The following is a 24,883-nucleotide window of genomic DNA, read 5'->3' on the forward strand; positions in this document are numbered from 1 at the left end:
GATGAAAACTTCACAAGTGGTAACGTTGGATCCCAGAACACAAACTAGAGGGTTGAGGCAATTGGTATGAGATGCCTAATGGAGTGCTTGGGGTCCTGGTTGGACCTAGTGTGCCGGGCAAAACTTTGACCCAGGGAGCCTGTTCTGGGAGTTCCACTAGAAGGATTTAGACAACATAACATAAAACTTAGGGCCTGATTCAGAGTTGGGAATAGAGAGAGAGATAGCACTTAACTGTGTACCTGGACAAACCATTTTTCAATGCAAGGGGTGCAAATAATTTTTTTTTTTTTGCATGTAGGTAAATACTGGCTGCTTTTACATGTAGCCCACAAATACTGCACAGCTTTATTATTACCCTACAAATTAGATGTCAGTTTGGACACCTCCCTCCCAAATCTAAATCTCTCTGCACATTTTAAATCTGCCCCACCTGCAGTGCAACATGGTTTCACCAAGATGATCAGTTGAGAGAGCTATCCCTCTCTATTCCCAACTCTGAATCAGGCCCTTAATTTGAAGATTTAAACCTGGGCAACGCCAGGTACTTCAGCTAGTATATAAATAAATGCAAAAACAATAAATATTTTACAGATCTCTTCAGTAACACAAGTGGAATAACTAGCACTACCTGTGGAACTTTTAGTAACAAATACACCTGTGCACCAACTAGGACATCTTGAAAACATGCACTGTTAATAGTCCCTGAAGACTGGAATTTCAAAACAATGATTTACGCAATTTAAAGTGCACCAGTTACATGTATAGAGTAGAGACAGCCATATTGTGGGCTGCATGAATATATTGAGGAAAATGCAGCCTGCCAAGTTACCAGGGACAGTTGAGGTGCACTTTACAATTCCATTTAATGATTTCATTATTTTATTTCCTTAGAAATATATATTGTAATAAAAACCATTATCTAACACAAGGACATACTGTATCTACATTCCTGCACGTGATTCCTGGGAACTGTCTTTAAGTGGTGTTTAAAATCAGTGGAAAACTCATCACAGTTGTACAATACTTTTCCTGACAAGGAACAGACTCGCGTCTTAATTGAACCTTCTGGGCGCCTGTTGGCCTTTTAGTGAAATATAATTCTGTCATTTCAAACTTGTGCGGGAGCCCAGATAAGTATCCTCAGGGACCTGCCACCCTGCAAGAGTTTTATAGGCCCAGTGGCAGAACAGATTTTCACATGATAAACCAATTAAGTTGGTTAGTGGCTAAGTGATGACACTACGACCAGCCCCAAGTCCTTGGCATCAGTCTATTAATATAGTCATAGGGGTCACATCTACTATACCTGCCAGAGGGGCACCAGGAGCACAGTAATATCAACTGGGTTAATTCCTGCACCCACTGTACACTTATTATAAGTTATAACATAAAACATAGAGGGACAACTAACTTACTTCTCTTATTTACCTGTTACAGACATTGTATCTTTATTTTTAACACTAAGGGGCCTATTCATCAACACTAAAATAAAGTTTTTAAGGACATTTTCCTTAAATAACGTTATTTTGGTATTCATGAACAGACTTATCACAGATATCTCCTTGCTAAGTTCCCCTGCGTTAATTTCCACACTCCCCATACATTAGTATGGGGATGTGGAAATTGTGGTATTCATCAAATTCCGAAAATTATGAATTTTTGGAATTTGATGCAGTTACTATTCGCCACTGTGAGGTGGCGAATAGCAGAATCGACTTACCTGTATCCGCGTGTGCAGGTCCCCCGACGAGTCCCTCCGGCACTCTGCTCCGTCCTCAGGCTCCGGAGGCTGGTCGGACATGTGTGCTCCCCAGCAGAGCACAAGAAAGTTTAGAAAAAGAAAAAAAATATATTATTTTTTTTTCTAATCTGTCATGTGGTCTGCTGGGAAACCGCACGACAGACCAGCAGGACGGAGCCGGAGGCTGTTGCGCGGACAGGTAAGTCGGGGGGGAAGGAAGGTGAGCGGAGGGGGGTTGGGGGGGGGTACACAAACTTAACGCATCTGTAGGCAGTGCTGCACATGCGCTGGTTTTACAGATGTAACAGCGCTTGCGCAGCACTGTTTCCAGATGCGATAAGGTAGTGTAGGCAGGGAAAAGTATCTATTTCCCGAAAAGCTGTCATCACAAAAATGACAGCTTTTCGGAATAGATACTTATGGAGAGGTAGAATGATGAATTCCACCTATAATTAGGTAGAACTCCATGCGAGTTCTAAACCTAATTATCTCCATCGAAATTTTAGGTTTAATGAATAGGCCCCTCAAGAACAAACATAAGTGCAGAGCAGTTCCAACACTTAACAGCTTAATTTTAGGTAACTGAATACTGTAGGCCACACTCCAAAGAATTATCTATATTGATAACCCACTGGGAATAGAGGGAACTGAACATCACCTAGCAATGCAGATACAAATTGGAAATTATATCAGTGATGAAGTATTAAGTATTTGGTAATTAGAACTGAACTCATGACTTGGAAATAATTATCTATGAATAATATGATATATGTGATGTTGCATATTTACTGCATTTACTAAAATTGCAGTAAACCAGTGTTTGCATCTGGTACAGTCCTGTAGAATATATTACTATTCTTATCATGCCTAATATGTATCTTTAAACAGAAAAATGGTACTAATAGTAAGGAATAGTTCTCTTATACCCCTTTTACACCAAAATCCCGGGTCTGACCCGGGATTTGGATCACGTTCACATTTCGGCTCTGACCCGGGTTATTCCTGGGTCGGGCCGTTTACACTGCACACGGGTGCAGTGTTAAGTTTTCTGCCAGCGTTTGTAGATGACATAATTTCCAAGCGCCAATGAGCCGGCTGTTCCTATACTGTAAACGGGACCTGGGCCAGATGACCCCGGTCACCCATTTACACTGCCCTGTAACCCGGGTCCAATCTTGCTCACTACCCGGGTTGGATTAACGGGTCACTGAACCCGGGTTATTGTTTGGAGACCCTTTTACACTGAGCAGCGACCTGGGTTGACACGGCACTAACCCAGGTTATTTGGCCAGTGTAATACCACTTTTACTGTAAAGTCCTGGGTCTGACCCGGTATTTGGAACATGACCATTTTCCCACTGCGGCGCTGACCCCAGCTATTCCCGGGTTGGAGCCGTTCACACTGCACACGGGTGCATTGGAACGGTTCTCAAGTCCCCGCACTGTAAATGGGACCTGGGTTGGAGGACCCGGGTTACCCGTTTACACTGCAGGGTTACATGGTTTGTTCCTGTGTTAAACCCTGCAAACTACCTGGGTTGTATTGGCGGTTCACTCGACCCGGGAATCCACCCCTTGCTCCTACATGTAGCAGCAACCCGGGTTAACCCTGCAAGTAAAGAGTAGCCCAGGTAAATACATCCTCTATACTGTGGTTCTCAAACTCGGCCCTCAAGACCCCGCACAGTTCATATATTCCATGTCACCCAGCAGGTGCACTGGTGTATTCATTACTCACTGACACATTTTCCAGGCCCCCCAGCAGATGCACAGGTGTATTCATTACTCACTGACACATTTTCCAGGTCACCCAGCAGATGCACAGGTGTATTCATTACTCACTGACACATTTTAAAAGATCCACAGGTGAAGCTAATTATTTTACTTGAGATTCTATGAGGAGACCTGGAAAACATGCACTGTTTGTGGTCCTGAGGACTGAGGGCCTGAGTCAGACCCGCTCGCAAGCACATAGTGCTCGCAAGCGGGTTGATGTTTGGCCCCTGCGCATGCGCCGCCTCCAGCGTACGCATGCACGAGCCTCAGCGAGTGACGGCAGCTCCGTCGCTCCGGGGCTCACTACAAGACAGGGTGGCTGTCGATGTTGATTGACAGCTCGCCCCGTTTGTATGGTGGCCCTACTGGCATCACTCGTGATGTCAGTAGTGGACTTCCTGCTCTATTAGAGCAGGAAGTCCACTCAGGCTTGTGGGAGTCGGGACCCTCCCGCAGGGACTCGCCGCAAGCCCGATGGTCGCGATAATCGCGACCATCGCCAGGCCGCTCGCACAAGCTGTGGGTGCAGCCTGGAGGCCGGGGAAAAAAAAACAAACAGAATGCCCTGATTCAGAGCGAGTGCACGCAAACACGAGCACCTCTGAATCAGGCCCCGAGTTTGAGAACCTCTGCTCTATACAATGTATGAAAAACTGAAGAGATGTGACAGGAGATACTGGAGATAAAAGAAGAGGAAGATACAAGTAAGAATGATAAAAAAAAAACAGGAAAATTGACGGGCCCAAACAGCGCCCCCTGCCCTGCGGTGCCCTGTGCCATGGCACAGGTCGCACTACCCTAGTTATGGCCCTGCCTAAAGCACATCCAGAACTTGGATTGTAATGCAGAAAAATGCTTAAGACATGCAGTTTGTCATGTTGCCAGCAGGGGGAGAACAGAAAAATAACATAACAGGCAAGAGAGATATACTTGCAGAAATGATGCCGCCACTTACCACTTTTATCCCGCAGCATGGCTTATCCTAACAATCCCAGCACAGAGGAAATGGACAGCCCTGACATGGCCTCTGGGTTAATTGTTTGGATACAACCAGCTGAGTGCTGTTCCCACTGCAGTGCATATATGGTCTATCCTGATACACCCATAGTATTACAGTCATGGAGGTATTTTTCTATGTTATTATGTATATACTATAATGGGGGACCAGGGGGTCTATGTATTAATAATCGTGGTACTGCCGCGATTATTAACGGTCCAACTCGCCGGGGATATTTTAATTTTTAATAAAAATATCCCGGCTATGTACTACCGGCAACTCGCAGGGACAACGGTTGCGGTAACAAGCATTTTTTAGAAGTCTTCACAGAATTGAAAGAGTTCCCTAGGGGAAGCTGACACTGCACATGCTCACAGCGTTAGCTTCCGGACCTGGTCGGGGCTGCGGGGGAGAGATCGAAAAGATCTCTCTCCTGCTCATGGAGCTCCCATAGGCAAACAGTACTAAACACCATCTGAAGATGGTGTAAAATACCAGTGCTAAACTCCGAAAAGCTTTGCTGTGAAATCTCCTGCATTGTGCTATTAGTACATAGGATTGATGCATAAAATTATGCAAAAACGGAAGTTTCTGCATAATTTTATGTAAAAAAACAACTTAATACATAGGCCCCCAGGATCTTCTATGTCTGTACAGTTTTGGGGTTGGCAAGCAAAAAAGTAAAGTGCATTAATGTGTTACTATAATTTAGGGCTCATTCACTAGATCATTAATTCTGTGTATCTGTTAATAGTTCTGTGTATGTTTTGAAAGCATCTCATTACATGACTGAAAATTACAGACATGTACCGAGTAGTACACAGGGATATGTTGTATTTGTCTTCCAAATGTTTTGGACTTCGCTGCATTTTCCTTATTTTATCCTGAAGTCTCATTCTTCTGGAGACCAGTGTCAGTAAGCTGCTGCCTCCAGCACTATTTATTAGTAAACTGACATTCAACTTGGTTCTTTCCAGATGTTATGGAAGTGCAGGTGGCTTTCCTATGCTTTAGTATTACAGAAAGAAAAAGAAAAATGACGCAGACCTCCCACCACACAAGCCTGCAAAAAAAAAAAAAGCTTCATGCCTAGTGTTAAATTAGTTTTTCAGTTAACATTTTATTCAAATGTATGTTGGGGGGCCGGGACATGAGAGGAACGTGTTTGCATGATGAAGTGTTTGTGACCCAAGAGAATGCTCAGTGCTGAAGTGTTTGTCTATCCCATATCCCCCTATGGTACCCCTCTTATTAACCTTTCACTGCTGTGCACCAGTGGCATACCTACATACAGTATACCTCCCCAAAGGTCTCACAATCGGAACAATGCAGTTCCTATTGAGACTGTGAGCCAGAGCACTCAAATCAATACTGGGTACGTTAGGAGTCATGACATAAATAGGTTAGTCCTAGTTGAGTATTTGAATATCATTTAGGACTTCACTATTTATTTTTTACTTACAATTAGTTAATTAAATGAAAAAAGTTTGTATTTTGCTAATTGATTTATATATATATATATATATATATATATATATATACACATACAGTCAGGTGCATAAATATTGGGACATTGACAGAAGTTTCATATTTTGGCCTCTATTCACCACCACAATGGCTTTGAAATTAAACAAACAAGATGTGCTTTAACTGCAGACTTTCAGATTTAATTTGAGGGTAATTACATCCAAATCAGGTGAACGATGTAGGAATTACAACGGTTTCTATATGTGCCTCCCACTTTTTAAGGGGCCAAAAGTAATGGGACAAACTAAACAATCCTAAATCTAACTTTCACTTTTTAATACTTTGTTGCAAATCCTTTGCAGACAATTACAGCCTGAAGTCTGGAACGCATAGACATCACCAGACGCTGGGTTTCATCCCTGGTGATGCTCTGCCAGACCTCTACTGCAAATGTTTTCAGTTCCTGCTTGTTCTTGGGGCATTTTCCCTTCAGTTTTGTCTTCATCAAGTGAAATGCATGCTCAATCGGATTCAGGTCAGGGGATTGACTTGGCCATTGCATAACATTCCACTTTTTAGCCTTAAAAAACTCTTTAATTGCTTTTGCAGTATGCTTCAGGTCGTTGTCCATCTGCACTGTGAAGCACCGTCCAATGAGTTCTGAAGCATTTGACTGAATATGAGCATATAATATTGCCCGAAACACTTCAGAATTCATTCTGCTGCTTTTGTCAGCAGTCACATCATCAATAAATACAAGGGAACCAGTTCCATTGGCAGCCATACATGCCCACGCCATGACACTACCACCACCATGCTTCACTGATGAGGTGGTATGTTTTGGATCATGAGCAGTTCCTTTCCTTCTCCATACTCTTCTCTTCCCATCACTCTGGTACAAGTTGATCTTTGTCTCATCTGTCCATAGGATGTTGTTCCAGAACTGTAATGGCTTTTTTAGATGTTGTTTGGCAAACTCTAATTTGGTCTTCCTGTTTTTGTGGCTCACCAATGGTTTACATCTTGTGGTGAACCCTCTATATTCACTCTTGTGAAGTCTTCTCTTGATTGTTGACTTTGACACATATACACCTACCTCCTGGAGAGTGTTCTTGATTTGGCCAACTGTTGTGAAGGGTTTTTCCTTCAACAGGGAAATAATTCTTCTGTCATCCACCACAGTTGTTTTCCGTGGTCTTCTGTGTCTTTTGGTGTTGCTGAGCTCTCCGTTGCATTCTTTTTTTTTAAGAATGTTCCAAACAGTTGATTTGGCCACACCTAATGTTTTTGCTATCTCTCTGATGGGTTTGTTTTGATTTTTCAGCCTAATGATGGCTTGCTTCACTGATAGTGACAGCTCTGGATCTCATATTGAGAGTCGACAGCAACTGATTCCAAATGCAAATGTCACACCTAGAATCAACTCCAGACCTTTTACCTTCTTAATTGATAGTGAAATGACGAGGGAATAGCTCACACCTGTCCATGAAATAGCTTTTGAGTTGATAGTCCCATTACTTTTGGCCCCTTAAAAAGTGGGAGGCACATATAGAAAACGTTGTAATTCCTACACCATTCACCTGATTTGGATGTAATTGCCCTCAAATTAAATCTGAAAGTCTGCAGTTAAAGCACATCTTGTTTGTTTCATTTCAAAGCCATTGTGGTGGTGAATAGAGGCCAAAATATGAAAATTCTGTCAATGTCCCAATATTTATGCACCTCACTGTATATATATATATATATATATATATATATATATACACACACACATATGGACCCCATTGTAGCTCATCAGCCCACTCCTACCATTAGAAGCCCCCATATAATTAACAATTACCTTTCTTCTTTATAAATCATTACATATAATGTGCACCTGTTTTCTCCAGAAAGAAGGATGTTCACCTATTGATAAATCTGCTCCTCTGAGTACTTGTCCCCCAGGACGTTGACACCGTAGTAAGACACGTGTCTCGGCTTTCCATCCTCTGATGCTAAGAAAGTCCCATTGTTTATTGCTATAATGTGTGACTTCTGAAGTCCTAAAACAACATGTTTTAGCACATGGTGTTGGAAATAAAGATAAAACTGTCAATAAACTTGTGTCAAAGGAGTATCCAATGTCCTTTACACATCTAAGATTTCAAGGAGGACATTACTGAAATTATTCTGTAAGACCTTCAAATACAGCCATGCAGCTAAAATATAGATTTTATGGGGAAAACCATCTGCCAAGATCACATCCTGTTTAGATCTTGTGTCTTAAAAGTTTGCTTTGATATTTCCTTTCTTAAAGGTATTCCTGAGGCAAATGTACATCGTAAAAAAGTGTAAGTTATTTAACATGCAGAAGCCTGACAAGTTTCTGGAAGTGTCCCATTGAAAATACAGTGTCTAATTAATGTAAAACTAATTAAGAAATGTGCTGTTGGGACCTGTGCGGATTTCCCATTGCTGCCAGTAGTTGAATTCCTTATACAGAACTTAACTTGTAAATTTGCTTTCTTCAGTTGAATTTGATACTAAGATATGTCAATTAATATAATAATAATCTTTGTTTCAAACCTGTATTGGAAGAGAGAAATGAGTGAGAACCTATAATAAGTAGTATGTAATCTATAGGATGTATTATCTGGGTTTTGCCATCATGTACTGGTAAGTTACATGCAGAAGGATATTTTACTTCTCTGTTTCGTATACGCTAGGTAAACACCAGCAGTTCATCATTGCTATGGTTAGCTGTGCTGACTGCCTGCTATATTAGTGGTCATTGCTTTTTATGGTGTTAGCTTCCTCAACATTCCAGTTGGTCCAGCTCATCTCTACAGTATGATGTGGGTGAGAGTTCATATAGATATCCATTATCTCTATAACTACATGCATTTGAGTGCATTTGAGAAAGTGCACTTTACAAAAGGATGAAATGTCCTATTGCTGGCGATTTTAGACGTTTTAACTGACAAAAGGGCAAAGTTTCTTGTTCATCAAAGGGATTACCGCTGGTCAAGACTTCACCATATTTTTGAAGCCAATTCAACAATTATTGTATCTCTATGCAATAGTTATGTTGTCGCCAATTCAGGATACCAACATAATACTATTTACAAAATGCTTATTCTCAGAATTATAATTCAAGCTATTCTAGCCATTAGTATTAGTATTATTGTTATTTTAATCAGTGGAGCTGAGAGCCAAAATGCCGCAGATCAAGGATCGTGGTTACATGCTAGGAGCAGTATACTGCTGTGTTATGTACAAACACTTCTGCAGACTGACATACTGTAGTGGGTTTGGGACACTGAAATGTGTTTTTATATCGATGGTCACAAGAGATGGCATAATGCAAAGTGTACTTTCCGATGTGTCATGAACTGCACATTGGGTTTTGTTTTTATCAAAGGAAGTGCGATAGGCACAATACTGATATGTATGACATGTTGTGCTCCTTCAAATAAGTAATAAAGTATTTAACTACATAACCAATTCATATATTTATCTAGGACGAGACATTGTTTAGCATTGCAGCAATCTACATTATCATAGATTGTCTGGTAATCTATATCTGCTGATATGGAGGCTATACACATAAAGTTTCCTGAAGTGTCAGCTGGATAACTAGGTTCCAGGTTGTCCTATACAATTTCACCATATCTGATTAGTGCTCATAAAGCAGATACTAGTTATTTTGTAATGTTCAATCAGTCAGTAACTCATAGCAAGCAATTGACAATTGCTTACATTGTGTGAAGCCCCCCATACATCAGCAATCAGAAAACCACAATTGAACAATTTGAAGATTTGTTGCCCGATTTTAGGATATCCCAATCTGGCAATCTACGCCCATACATTACAGGTCTTTTTCAGTGATTTGCAGATCGATTGCAGCAAATACAGCTCTTCCAATCTCGAAAGGCCCATCATTTTACTAGTATCGGTCTGCACATCTGCTGATCATGTCCATACACTAGCAATCTACAGCCCCAATCCATCTGTGAAATCCAACATGTTAGACAATCTGATTTAACAATTCCAATCACTTTTTGGTTGCAATCTGCGATCTGTGAAGCCTATACATTGCAGATTTTTATACACAATCGTTTGCAAATTGCAGAATTGCCACAATTGCTTGCTGATGTTTGGGGCCTTTACTTGTACTAGTCTGATTAAAGATACTCACTCACTGATTGCCATCAGCACATTAGCACTCTGTTTGTAAATAACCCTAATTGAAAAGTTATTTTGGCGCCTATGTAGCAAGCCTTTTCTAAATAAAATTATGCAGAAACTACGGTTTCTGAATACTTTTGTGAATTGTTGATATATACTAATAGCCCAATGCAAAAGATTTCAAAGAAACCTCCTGCAATAGGCTAGTTAGTGCTGCAGACAGTAGTCCCCATTATTATCAAAGGGGGCTATGGTCTGATCCCTAAATGCCAAACTCCAAAGAGCAAAGCTTTTTGGAGTTTGGCCCAGTTTGTTTGCACTAGGGATGTGCAGGCTCGGATAAGTTCGAGTTTGCACGTGGAGTTCGGATTTTTCCCTCCAAAAAAACGGAACTCAGAAAGAGGCAAAACGTCATCTTACATGGACGAACATCATCATTCCTGGACTTTTTGTCCAGGAATGATGATGTTCGTCCATGTAAGATGACGTTTTGCCTCTTTCTGAGTTCCGTTTTTTTGGAGGGAAAAATCCGAACTCCACGTGCAAACTCGAACCTATCCGAGCCTGCACATCCCTAGTTTGCACCATCATTAGATGGCATAAACCGCTTTGTAACTATTTATTTATTAACAGTTTCTTATATAGCGCAGCAAATTCCGTTGCTATGGAGGCATTCTCACTGGACAGGGAGCTCCTGATTCCTCTACCGCAGTCCCATTGTTTATTGCTATGATATGTGACTTCTGGAGTCCTAAAACAACATGTTTTAGCACATGGTGTTAGAAATAAAGATAAAACTGTCAATAAACTGGAGTATCCAATGTCCTTTACACATCTAAGATTTCAAGGAGGACATTACTGAAATTATTCTGTAAGACCTTCAAATACAACCATGCAGCTGAAAAATAGATTTTAGGTGTATTAGCACACCTCCCAACATGACCCATTCCAGGAGGGACAAAATCCTCTGCTCCTGGACTTTCCTCTTCATTTATGATTGCTGTCACCTGTGGAGAAACACCTTATCAATTCACTAGTTCAACACAGGCGTCAGCAATCATAAATGAAGAGGGAAGTCCAGGAGCAGAGTATTGTGTCCCTCCTAGAATGGGTCATGTTGGGAGGTGTGCCAATACACTGATTAATATTGTAACTGGAAGGAATCAGTTGTCATACTTTTATTTTGCCAATCATGTATGTAAACTGGTTTACCAATGCACCTCGGAATCAGCTGCAAAATCATTATGTGTGCAGTCTGATGGTGCGTACATATGGTACAATTAAAATGGACGATATGAACGATAACGATATCGATCATATCGTTATCGTTCATATCGTGCATTTTTCTGTGGCCAACGACTTGCGATGCGCGGGCATGTATGGACGATAACGACATCGTCCATCGCCCGTGCATGCAGGCCAACCTGGTCAATATCAACCAGGTTACTATAGCGACAGTGATCGTTGATTGTGGGTCGTTGACTATCGTTGGTGGGTTCATGGTGTGCTGGATATTCGATATCGAACATCCAGTACACCCGGGAAATCGTACAACAATATCGTTATTGATCGTCCCGAGTGTATGCACCATTACCATTCACAAAGCAGATTGGATTTGTTGGATTAGTTGCACTTAGCACCATATTCTATACAGCACTATTTGGTGCAAATCTGCAATCCAGTATAATGTTTAATATTTTGAAAATACATATTGTTATTAGTGGTAATGTTAAAATTTTTATTGTTTATTATCACTAGACATTCAATTTTATTTTTTAATCTGGGCAGACACAGTACTGCTACCGCGTTTCCCCGATAATAAGACCTACCCCGAAAATAAGCCCTACCCTTCATTTTGTACCCTGGTCCAAATTAAGCCCTACCCCGAAAATAAGACCTACCTGAATCTCATTTTGAGCTGGGAACGCTGCAGAGACCAGCGTTCCCAGTCATGCAGTGCGCGGGTGACGTCATGACGTCACGCGCGCGCTGAGGATCCTGTGCGGCCACGCCTGCTGGATCATGTTAGATCCAGTCAGCACGCAAGTGTGAGAGCGACATCCCGGACGGCTGCGAGTCAGGTAAGTGCACTGCAATAAGGGACACTGCTACAGGGCGGCCTGCAAGGGGGGGCATGCATAAGGGCCACTTCTACACGGGGGCCTGCAAGGGGGTGGCCTGCATAAGGGGCACTTCTACATGGGGGCCTGCATAAGGGTCACTTCTACACGGGGGCCTGCAAGGGGGTGGCCTGCATAAGGGGCACTTCTACACGGGGGCCTGCATAAGGGTCACTTCTACACGGGGGCCTGCAAGGGGGTGGCCTGCATAAGGGGCACTTCTACAAAGGGGCCTGCATAAGGGTCACTTCTACACGGGGGCCTGCATAAGGGGCACTTCTACAAAGGGGCCTGCATAAGGGTCACTTCTACACGGGGGCCTGCATAAGGGGCACTTCTACAAAGGGGCCTGCATAAGGGGCTCTTCTACAAGGTGGCCTGCATAAGGGGCACTTCTACACGGGGGCCTGCATAAGGGGCACTTCTACAAGGGGGCCTGCATAAGGGGCACTTCTACAAGGGGGCCTGCATAAGGGGCACTTCTACAAGGGGGCCTGCATAAGGGGCACTTCTACAAGGGGGCCTGCATAAGGGGCACTGCTGTCAATGATAATTAATATAAGACCTACCCCGAAAATAAGCCCTATGGTGTATTTTTTAACAAAAAAAAAAATAAGACAGTGTCTTATTATCGGGGAAACACGGTATACATTTACTTCTGGAGGACAGGTTATTACAAGGGGCCAGTGACCAGTGCAAATGACATCGGTCTACCAGCTGCCCACTCAGTATGACACTTGCCATACTTCATCCAGCCATCAAACACTTTCATGACGCATGAGTGACCAGCTAGTTGTGTGTGCCAAGTGCAAGCACAGGAGACACCATCTGTACAGATGGCCATTCATCAGATTCAGCTCATTACTTCTTAATGAACTAGGTGTTGTTCCTGATATGTAAGGGACTTATTTAGAAGGAATTTCTAGAGGTATTTACGTAAGTCAAAAAAGTAGTAAAATTAAAATATAATTTAGTTTTACGAAAATCACAGTTTAGTTATATAAAAAGTGTGTGTGTAGGCTGCCATTATGAAAATGTATTGACAGGATGGTAACAGATGAGCAGTTTATATTGACAAAGTCTGCTGAACTGCTATGTCCACTACTGTATATACCATATTTTGCATAGGATGTTATATTGTAGTTTATTTTACAGTTGTAAGCTTATATAGTTAGGTCTACACTGTTGGTTATTATCTCAATACCTGTACAAATAGTCTCTCTAATACAGCATTTTATACTTCTGTATTCATTTCTATAAAGTTACTGCAGCTTGATGGAAAGCTTTTTCATTGCAATTAATATTTGTTTGCTACCTTGTTTTATTTGTAGATGTTTGCACATTTTAAATATATTCTTATATTTTTACCCAATTGAAAAGCTCCACGGAATATGCTGGCACTATATAAATTATAAATAAATTATAAATACATTTTAAAAATATTTTTAAAATGTATCTGTAGTGCCTCTATATTGCGGCACTTTGAACTCAATGATGTAACAGAGCGCACACCCACATTAGTGGTATTTGATTGCATTTGAGATACGATCAATCTAAATAATTAATGAACACAGGTAAATTGAGATATATAACAATAATAATAATAATAATAATAATAATAATAATAAAATACCAATAAGTAGAAACATCTGAATCAGAGCATTTGTTTTATGAAATAGGCCATATTGTTGAGTCAGCATTTTGGACACACCAATCACCATCATCACTATATAAGCAGAAAATTGTACTGAAATGAACTGTACTATTGTAACGATAAGACATAACCCAGGCAGTAAGTGAAGGATCAGGTGGTCTTAGATTAATGTGTGCACTAGTGTGTGACAACATGTGTCAGACAACCCTCCCTAATTAATATCTGGAGATTGCACTGCCAGCATAAGGTGCAGGAGAAAGCTCCCAGCTGTGTTGAAGATGAGGGTCCTGTATCTGTGTTTAGAGCCTGGGGTAAATAACAGATCTCCCAGGAAAACGTCCTTTGTCTTAAGCCCAGCTGAGACGGGACTCAGTCTGCACCAAACATTTGATGCTGTTGTTAAGGCAACTAAACACATTTGAATATGTGTAACATAACGTGTTCACTGAAACTTTATTGCTACTTTGAAAATAAAACAGAATGTTTATTTTCTTAGGCTTTATGTTAGATATGGCCTTATCATTACAAACATAATTTTCCTCCCTATTAAAACTGCCCACCCCTTCCTTTTTTTCTGGAAAACATATTTGTATTAGGGGTGAGCGGGTTCGGATTTCTGAAATCCGAACCCCCCCGAGCCCCCCCGATCCGAGTCCGATCCGAGTCAGGCTCGACTTTTCCCGCCTGACTCGGATCTGAAATCGAGGCAAAACGTCATCATCCCGCCTTCCGAGTCTCGCGGGTTTTGGATCCTATATAAGGTACCCGCGTCGGCGCCATTTTCTCACTCGGCTGTGGACAGTGAAGAGGGAGGGTGGGAGTTAGGGCTGTGTAGTGTAGTGTAGTGCTGCTGTTGTCCACTACTTCAAAGTCCATAGGGGCTGGCTGTGTTGTGCTGTGCTGCTGTTGTTAATAGGGGCTGTGTCCACTACTTCAAAGTCCATAGGGGCTGGCTGGACTGTGTTGTGCAGTCAGTTCTCCATAGGGGCTGTGTCCACTCCAAAGTCCTGTGCAGTGTCCCAGTCCTAAAGGGGTGCTGTAGTGTTGTCCAGTGGGTGCTCTGTCCATCAGGGGTGCTCCCCCCAAGTGCTAAAAAAATAATATATTTTCTGTGTTTGTGAATTGTGTGCGCAGTAGCCGCACGTGCATCAACAAAGTAGTGCCAAGCGTGCGCCTGTGTCATAAGTAAAGGGCCGGCTGGCTTGACCGTTAAAGGGTGCTGTAACCCCCAAAGTACACTCCAGTCCAAACCAAAAAAATAATTATTTTCTGTGTTTGTGAATTGTGTGCGCAGTAGCCGCACGTGCATCAACAAAGTAGTGCCAAGCGTGCGCCTGTGTCATAAGTAAAGGGCCGGCAGGCTTGACCGTTAAAGGGTGCTGTAACCCCCGAAAGTACACTCCAGTCCAAACAAAAAAAAAAATTATTTTCTGTGTTTGTGAATTGTGTGCGCAGTAGCCGCACGTGCATCAACAAAGTAGTGCAAAGCGTGCGCCTGTGTCATAAGTAAAGGGCCGGCTGGCTTGACCGTTAAGGGTGCTGTAACCCCCGAAAGTACACTCCAGTCCAAACCAAAAAAAAAATAATTTTCTGTGTTTGTGAATTGTGTGCGCAGTAGCCGCACGTGCATCAACAAAGTAGTGCCAAGCGTGCGCCTGTGTCATAAGTAAAGGGCCGGCTGGCTTGACCGTTAAGGGTGCTGTAACCCCCAAAGTACACTCCAGTCCAAACCAAAAAAAATATTATTTTCTGTGTTTGTGAATTGTGTGCGCAGTAGCCGCACGTGCATCAACAAAGTAGTGCCAAGCGTGCGCCTGTGTCATAAGTAAAGGGCCGGCTGGCTTGACCGTTAAAGGGTGCTGTAACCCCCAAAGTACACTCCAGTCCAAACCAAAAAAAAATTTATTTTCTGTGTTTGTGAATTGTGTGCGCAGTAGCCGCACGTGCATCAACAAAGTAGTGCCAAGCGTGCGCCTGTGTCATAAGTAAAGGGCCGGCTGGCTTGACCGTTAAGGGTGCTGTAACCCCCGAAAGTACACTCCAGTCCAAACCAAAAAAAAAATTATTTTCTGTGTTTAGCCGCACGTATATATCAAATTGATATAACATAAATGGAGGACCAAACTTTCTCCGATAAAAATAAAATAGAGAAAGATCAAGAACCACTTCCTCCTAGTGCTGAAGCTGCTGCCACTAGTCATGACATAGACGATAACATGCCATCAACGTCGTCTGCCAAGGCCGATGCCCAATGTCATAGTAGAGGGCACATACAATCCCAAATGGCAAAGTTCAGGAAAATGACCTTGAAAAAGACATTTAAATCAGCTGAAGAGAAACGTAAACTTGCCAATATGCCATTTACGACACGGAGTGGCAAGGAACGGCTAAGGTCGATCCCTAGTATGTTCATGACTAGTGGTTCAGCTTCACATGACGATGGAAGCCCTCCTCCCACTAAAAAAATCAAAGAGTTAAGCTGGCAAAAGCACAGCGAAGAACTGTGCTTTCTAAGAAGATATCACAAATCCCCAAGGAGAGTCCAAGTGTGGTGGTGGTTGCGATGCCTGACCTTCCCAGCACTGGACGGGAAGAGGTGGCTCTTTCCACCATTTGCACGCCCCCTGCAAGTGCTGAAAGGAGCACCCACAGTCCACTTGCTGATGTGCAAATTGAAGATGTCACTGTTGAAGTACAACAGGATGAGGATACTGGTGTAGCTGGCGCTGAGGAGGAAGTTGGCGAGGATTCTGATGGTGATGTGGTTTGTTTAAATCAGGCTCCGGGGGAGACAGTTGTTGTCCGTGGGATGAAAAAGCCCATCACGGTCATGCCTGGGCAGAAGACCAAACATTCCACCTCTTTGGTCTGGCAATATTTCTATCCAAATCCGGACAACAACTGTCTTGCCATATGTACCATATGTAAAGGTGAAATAAGTAGGGGTAGGGACGTCAACCACCTAGGAACATCCTCCCTTATACGGCACCTGCAGCGCGTTCATAAAAAGTTACTGTCAAGTTCAGAAACTTTGGCTAAGACCGTAAGCAGTCCAGGGACACCTAAATCCCGTTGTCCTGTTGTATCCAAGCGCCTGCAAACCACACCGTCAACTCCCTCCTCGTCAATTTCCTCCTTAGTCAGGATCGGAAGTAGTCCTGCAGGCCATGTCACTGGCATGACTGACTCTCCTATCCGGGATTCCTCCGGAGGATCCTGCATTGCTACGCCTACTGCTGCCGCTGCTGCTGTTGCTGCTGCTGGGAGTCGTTCATCATCCCAGAGAGGAAGTAGGAACACCACTACTTTTACTAAACAATTGACCCTCCAACAGTCCTTAGCGAGGAGGATGAAGTACGACAGCAGTCATCCTGAAGCAAAACGTATAACTGAGGCCTTGACTGCTATGTTGGTGTTAGACGTGCGTCCGGTATCCGCCATTAGTGCAGTGGGATTTAGACAATTGATGGAGGTAGTGTGTCCCCGGTTCCAAATCTCGTCTAGATTCCACTTCACTAGGCAGGCGATACCGAGACTGTACAGAAACGTCAGAAAAAGTGTCCTCAGTGTCCTGAAAAATGCCGTTGTACACAATGTCCACTTAACCACAGACATGTGGACAAGTGGAACAGGGCAGACTAAGGACTATATGACTGTGACAGCCCACTGGGTAGATGTATCACCTTACGCAGCAACAGCAGCAGCATCACCAGTAGCAGCATCTCAGAAACGCCAGCTCGTTACAAGGCAGGCTACGCTGTGTATCACCGGTTTCAGTAAGAAAATACCGCCGACAACCTCTTAGAGAAACTGAGGGAAATCATCGCCCAGTGGCTTACCCCACTTAGACTCTCCTGGGGATTTGTGATATCTGACAACGCCACCAATATTGTGAGGGCATTACATCTGGGCAAATTCCAGCACGTCCCATGTATTGCTCACACAATAAACTTGGTGGTGCAGAATTTTCTGAAAAGCGACAGGGGCGTGCAGGAGACGCTTTGGGTGGCCCGAAAAATTTCTGGCCACTTTCGCCATTCAGCGACTGCGTGCCGAAGACTGGAGCGCCAGCAAACACTCTTGAACCTGCCCCGCCATCACCTGAAGCAAGAGGTTGTGACGCGGTGGAACTCAACCCTCTATATGCTTCAGAGGATGGAGGAGCAGCAAAAGGCCATACAAGCCTATACATCCACCTATGACATAGGCAAAGGAGGGGGTATGCACCTGACTCAACCGCAGTGGAGAATGATTTCCGTGTTGTGCAAGGTTCTCCAGCCCTTCGAACTTGCCACACGTGAAGTCAGTTCAGACACTGCCAGCTTGAGTCAGGTCATTCCCCTCATCAGGCTTTTGCAGAAGCAGCTGGAGAAAGTGAAGGAGGAGCTAAGACGGAGCGATTCCGCTCGGCATGTGGGACTTGTGGATGAAGCCCTTCATTCGCTTTGCCAGGATTCCAGGGTGGTCAATCTGTTGAAATCAGACCACTACATTTTGGCCACCGTGCTCGATCCTAGGTTTAAAGCCTATGTGGTGTCTCTCTTTCCGGCCGACACAAGCCTGCAGAGGTGCAAAGACCTGCTGGTGAACACACTGTCAGCTGAAGCGGAACGTGACACGTCAACGGCTCCTTCTTCATTTTCTCCCGCAACTGGGGCTGCCAGGAAAAAACTTAGGTATCCTAAGCAACCCACTGGCGGTGATGCAGGGCAGGCAGGACCAAGTTTGGACATCTGGTCCGGACTGAAGGACCTGGCAACAATTTCTGACATGTCTACTGTCACTGCATATGATACTGTCACCATTGACAGAATGGTGGAGGATTACATCGGTGACAGCATCCAAGTAGGCATGTCAGACAGTCCATACCTGTACTGGCAGGAAAAAGAGGCAATTTGGAGGCCCCTGTACAAACTGGCTCTATTTTACCTGAGTTGCCCCCCCTCCAGTGTGTACTCCAAAAGAGTGTTTAGTGCAGCCGGGAACCTTGTCAGCGAAAGGCGTAGGAGGTTGCTTCCACAGAATGTGGAGAAGATGATGTTCATCAAAATGAATTATCAGCTCTTCCAGGGAGACCAGCCTCCAGAAGGTACAGAGGGACCTGTGGTGGTGGATTCAAGTGGGGACGAGTTAATACTTTGTGAGGATGAGGATGTACACACTGAAGAGGGTGAGGAATCGGTGGATGAGGAGGATGAGGATGACATCTTGCCTCCGTAGAGCCAGTTTGTGCAGGGACACATTAATTGCCAGCTTGTTTTGTGGGGGCCCAAACGAACCAATCATTTCAGCCACAGTTGTGTGGCAGACCCTGGCGCTGAAATGATTGATTTGTTAAAGTGTGCATGTCCTGTTTATACAACATAAGGGTGGGTGGGAGGGCCCAAGGACAATTCCATCTTGCACCTCTTTTTTTTCTTTGCATTATGTACAGTTTGGGGCCTAGTTTTTCAAACTGCCATCCTGTCTGCCACTGCAGTGTCACTCCTAGATGGGTAACGTGTTTGTGCCGCCCACTCGTGTCGCTTAGCATAGTCATCCAGCTACCTCGGTGCAACCTTTTGGACATAAAAACACTATTGTGAGGTGTGAGGTGTTCAGAATAGACTGGAAATGAGTGGAAATTAAGGTTATTGAGGTTAATAATAGCATAGGAGCAGAAAAACCTACAAATTCTGTGATTTTAGCTATTTTTATGCTTTTTTTAAAAAAAATACAGATCCAAAACACAAAACCCAGAACCCAAAACACGGAAGGGTGGTTTTGGCAAAACCAATCCAGATCCAAAACACGAAGAAAGATCCAGATCCAAAACCAAAACACGAAAAGTGGCCGGTGCACACCCCTAATTTGTATTGACTATTTTTCCTATATATCTTTATAAAACCATGTAAACGGGTGTATATATTTAAAGATGCCCCTAAAACTTGCTTCTGAAGTTTGTTTGCACCTTACTTACCTTCGAAACAACAGGGCCGTATTCAATATGAGGCGAAAAGTCAGTTTCCGCGATACTTTTTCGTCGATGACATAATTTTCGCCTGTTTTGAGTTTCCTCCGTATTCAATTTGGAACACTTTTTGCCTAGGCTGAAAGTCAATGCAATGTAATAGGCGAAAAAGTTTCGCCTATGAATAGCAGGAGGAAAAAAAGTGCAGAATTGCGGTTTTGGGGTACAACATTGCAGGAACCCCCGTGCAGCCTTATGACAGTCCCCTAAAGGTAAACTGTGTCAAAAAAAGTTTAAAAATATTCGGGCCACCCCAAAAAAATGATGTTTAATTTTCGGGGTGAAAGAAAAAAAAAAGGGGAACAAAGTGCCAAACTATCTAAATGAATTCAGGTCGGGTCCCCATGTGTGCGGCAGATGTTTTCTTCATTGCGGGGACAAGCGGCAGTTGCAATTTTGCAAAATTTTTAAAATAACTTTATTTTCCCCCAAAAATAATCTAAGTGCTATTCTTTACCACTTCTTCATAGCCGCAAAATTGCACTTTGCGTAGCTATTACAAACCCCAACTTCCTTCAGCAGGCAAAAATGGGGGTACCCATAGTGATCCCCCATGTCTGGACATCTTTAGGGGGGGTCACAGGCATATTTCCCGAAAATTCCCATTTTTTTTCTTAAATGGGGTGAAAGGTCATTTAAAAAAACAGGGATAATTTTTAAATTACATATAGAAGGTGAAAAAAAGTGCAGATTTGCGGTTTAGGGGTGCAGGCTTATGCCCCGTTAAAATGAAATGTGCCAAAAAAAAAAATCAGGACACCCCAAATAAATTTATTTAAAATTTTGGGGTGAAAAAAAAAAGTGAAAAAAAATGACAAACTAACGAAATTAATTCTAGTGGGGTCCCCAAGTATGTGGCAGGTGATTTTTTTCATTGTGCAGAGTAGCGGCAGGTGTATATTTGAAGAATTTAAAAAATTACCTTTAGGGTAATTGAATACGGGAATAGTGGGCACACGCGCGACACTTTTCCGCCTGGAAAACAGGCGAAGGAGGCGAAAAGTCCAGCAGGCGAAGAGTCTGGCCTTTTTGCCTCAAATTGAATACGGGCCTAAGATGTCATGTGTTCTATGCTTCTTATTTTATTAATCCAGGTGTCATGTACACAGACATGCAAACACGCACACATAAATATATATATATATATATATCTGTCTATATTTACATACATAAATATACATACATACACACTCACTCGCGCACATAAATATTTTATATATATATCTACATACATAATGATATACACATACACACTCACCTGTGTGTGCGTATGTACAGTATCTATCTATCCAACCATCTATCTATCCATACATAATTATACACGTTATAATACTAAACTGTATTTCTCATCCATACTGAAGCTGTCTGGTCTTCTCCTTTAGCATGGGGCCCATTTATCATTAACTATTAGCGGCATATTCCCATAAAACACCCATATTCAGGGGATAACCGCAAATAATTAGTATCCCCCATATGTATTATGGAGGGACTGCACCAAGTATCCCTCCATTTCTGACAGCAGCTACAACCCCCATAAGTTTCTATGGGGATGCATTTCTGTTAGATTTACTAAGCTCCAGAATACGAAGCGTTGCTGTAGAATATGGCGTTGTGCTGCTGTAGAATATGGCATTGTGCTGCTGTAGAATATGGCATTGTGCTGCTGTAGAATATGGTGTTGTGCTGCTGTAGAATATGATGTGCTGCTGTAGAATATGGCGTTGTGCTGCTGTAGAATATGGCGTTGTGCTGCTGTAGAATATGGCGTTGTGCTGCTGTAGAATATGGCGTTGTGCTGCTGTAGAATATGGCATTGTGCTGCTGTAGAATATGGCGTTGTGCTGCTGTAGAATATGGCGTTGTGCTGCTGTAGAATATGGTGTGCTGCTGTAGAATATGGCGTTGTGCTGCTGTAGAATATGGCGTTGTGCTGCTGTAGAATATGGTGTGCTGCTGTAGAATATGGCGTTGTGCTGCTGTAGAATATGGCGTTGTGCTGCTGTAGAATATGGCATTGTGCTGCTGTAGAATATGGCGTTGTGCTGCTGCAGAATATGGCGTTGTGCTGCTGTAGAATATGGCGTTGTGCTGCTGTAGAATATGGTGTGCTGCTGTAGAATATGGCGTTGTGCTGCTGTAGAATATGGCATTGTGCTGCTGTAGAATATGGCATTGTGCTGCTGTAGAATATGGCGTTGTGCTGCTGCAGAATATGGCGTTGTGCTGCTGTAGAATATGGCGTTGTGCTGCTGTAGAATATGGTGTGCTGCTGTAGAATATGGCGTTGTGCTGCTGTAGAATATGGCGTTGTGCTGCTGTAGAATATGGCGTGGTGCTGCTATAACCTATCGGCTGCACATCGCAAGAATTACCGGGAGAGGGCAATGGCCACAGTACATGCATAGTCTGTAGACCGCGCATGCGCTGTAGTCCCGGCACAGAAGTGAAGAGACCGCTGACGCAGTTACTTCACTCCAAACACATCGCAGGGACGGGCTCCGTGAATTATAATACATCTGGATGGAATGATTGCATACAGCAATGTGATCATGTGTGCTAATATCGCGCCCAGATCGCATTGCAAATGTGATAATTAGCAACATTGTATTTTGTTTGAAGGCAGTCCAAGAAGACAATACCTTTGGCAATGTTTCATATGATTGTTCCGGATTGTTGTTAGAATATTTAACCCTCCCCCATTTTTCAGACTGTCTAATACTTGCGGCCTTGACCAGCTGTCTCAGTTAGAGCATGTCATTTGGAGACTCTTCCAGCATCAATGATAAATGCAGTAAGTTTCTGGTGAATTACTTTTAAACTTTCAGTTCATTTTCTTTGTTAGTAAAATGTGAGGCTCTTAGAGCTAAGCTTTTCTTGTCTATGTATTTTACATTCACTCTGACGTCTCTACAGTATGTGGGATTGTCTCAAACCTGCCAACATAAACTAAATTAATAACTTGCTAATATTCTGTTCCACCCTCATATCCTACTTTTTAAACTGGGATAAAATAATGAAGTGATGATTATAAGTGGGGAAGACAGGAAAACAACATGATCACACTTTTGAATTGTATAATTCGTGAAATTGTACAGTCTATAGCCTCAAACTTTACCGTCCAGAGCTATTTAATTAGAAACCCATTTTCTTGCGTGGTAAGCCTGCGACTACTGGTGCATACACACGGTCAGATTTTTCCTTCAGATGTGAACGATAACGATTTAAAAATCGGTCAGTCGATCATATCTGAAGGAAAATCGTTCATATCTGACATGCCTGAACGATGGACGATCAACGATGCGCGTTCCCGATGGTCAGATAACGATTTCTGACATCTGATGTGTTTGCAGTCAGACTTGGACGATTCCATTCATTTTAATGCAGTCAAAAATCGTTCAATCGTTCAAAACTTTGGTAAAATCGTTCAAATCGTTTAATCGTTCAATCGTTCATCTGACAAATCTGACAAGTCTGACAAATCTGACCGTGTGTATGCTCCATAACACACATTAACCCATAGATTCTGAGTTAAGTGCCAGGAACTACGGGTTAAAATGCTCACGGTGGCCGCTATTAGGGCAGAAAGCCCTACTTATCACAGACTTCAGGAGAGTGCAAACATAAATCTGTGGTACAGTAAGTACAGCCTGTGGGCTGCAACTGAATAACCCTGGCCATTGCTACAAGCCGGCGGTAAGCACCGCAGCTAATTGGCCCCAAGTTTGTAAAATATTGCTGTGGGCTTAATGTCTAGAAATAACTAGAAATCAATGAAACAATGAAAGTGCCTTCATTAGGGCTGTTTTTTTTTCTTTACTGTAGCCATTAGAATATGTATAAATGCCAGTACAATTATGCCTGTTTTTAGGATTTCAAAAAGAACGATCCCCGGCAATTGTATGATTTGTATACAAAATGACATCACTATGTAAACATGCAATATAATCAGAGTAATGTGTCAGTGACCCATTGTACAACACTTATATTTCTAATCTTAGACCCATAAATATTTCATGTCCAATCAAGTGAAGTTTCACAAATAAATAGGAGATAATTACAAGACCCAGCTGTTGTGGGACTCAGCCAGGCCCTGCGGGACTGCGCTATACAATCACAGACATACTGTTTGAAGTCTATATACTTGCCTGTCTCCTCCCCCATCCTTAACCCTTTACATGCCAATAACTTGCAAGTGAATCTATTTGATTTTACAGCAAAATGTTTTCTAAATGCTTAATTATATATATATATATATATATATATATATATTACCGTTCAAAAGTTTGGGGTCACTTAGAAATTTATTATTTTTGAAAGAAAATTACAATTTTTTTTAATGAAGATAACATTGAATTAATCAGAAATACACTATATACATTGTTAATGTGGTAAATGACTATACTAGCTGCAAACATCTGGTTTTTAAAGGAATAACTACATAGGTGTATAGAGGCCCATTTCCAGCAACCATCACTCCAGTGTTCTAATGGTACATTGTGTTTGCTAAGCGCTTTAGAAGACTAATGGATGATTAGAAAACCCTTGTGCACTTATCTTAGCACAGCTGAAAACGGGTTTGCTCGTTATAGAAGCTATAACACTGGCCTTCTTTTGGGCTAGTTGAGTATCTGGAGCATCACATTTGTGGGTTCGCTTATACTCTCCAAATGGCCAGAAAAAGAGAACTTTCATGTGAAACTCGACAGTCTATTTTTGTTCTTAGAAATGAAGGCTATTCCATGCGAGAAATTGCCAAGAAACTGAACATTTCCTACAACGGTATGTACTACTCCCTTTCAGAGAACAGCACAAACAGCCTCTAACCAGAGTAGAAAGAGAAGTGGGGGGCCCCGATGCACAACTGTGCAACAACACAAGTACATTAGAGTCTCTAGTTTGAGAAATAGACATCTCGCAAGTCCTCAACTGGCAGCTTCATTAAATGGTA

This window comes from Taudactylus pleione, unplaced genomic scaffold (assembly GCF_031769625.1).
Source record: "Taudactylus pleione unplaced genomic scaffold, aTauple2 ptg000289l, whole genome shotgun sequence".
In the NCBI taxonomy this organism is placed as follows: domain Eukaryota; kingdom Metazoa; phylum Chordata; class Amphibia; order Anura; family Myobatrachidae; genus Taudactylus; species Taudactylus pleione.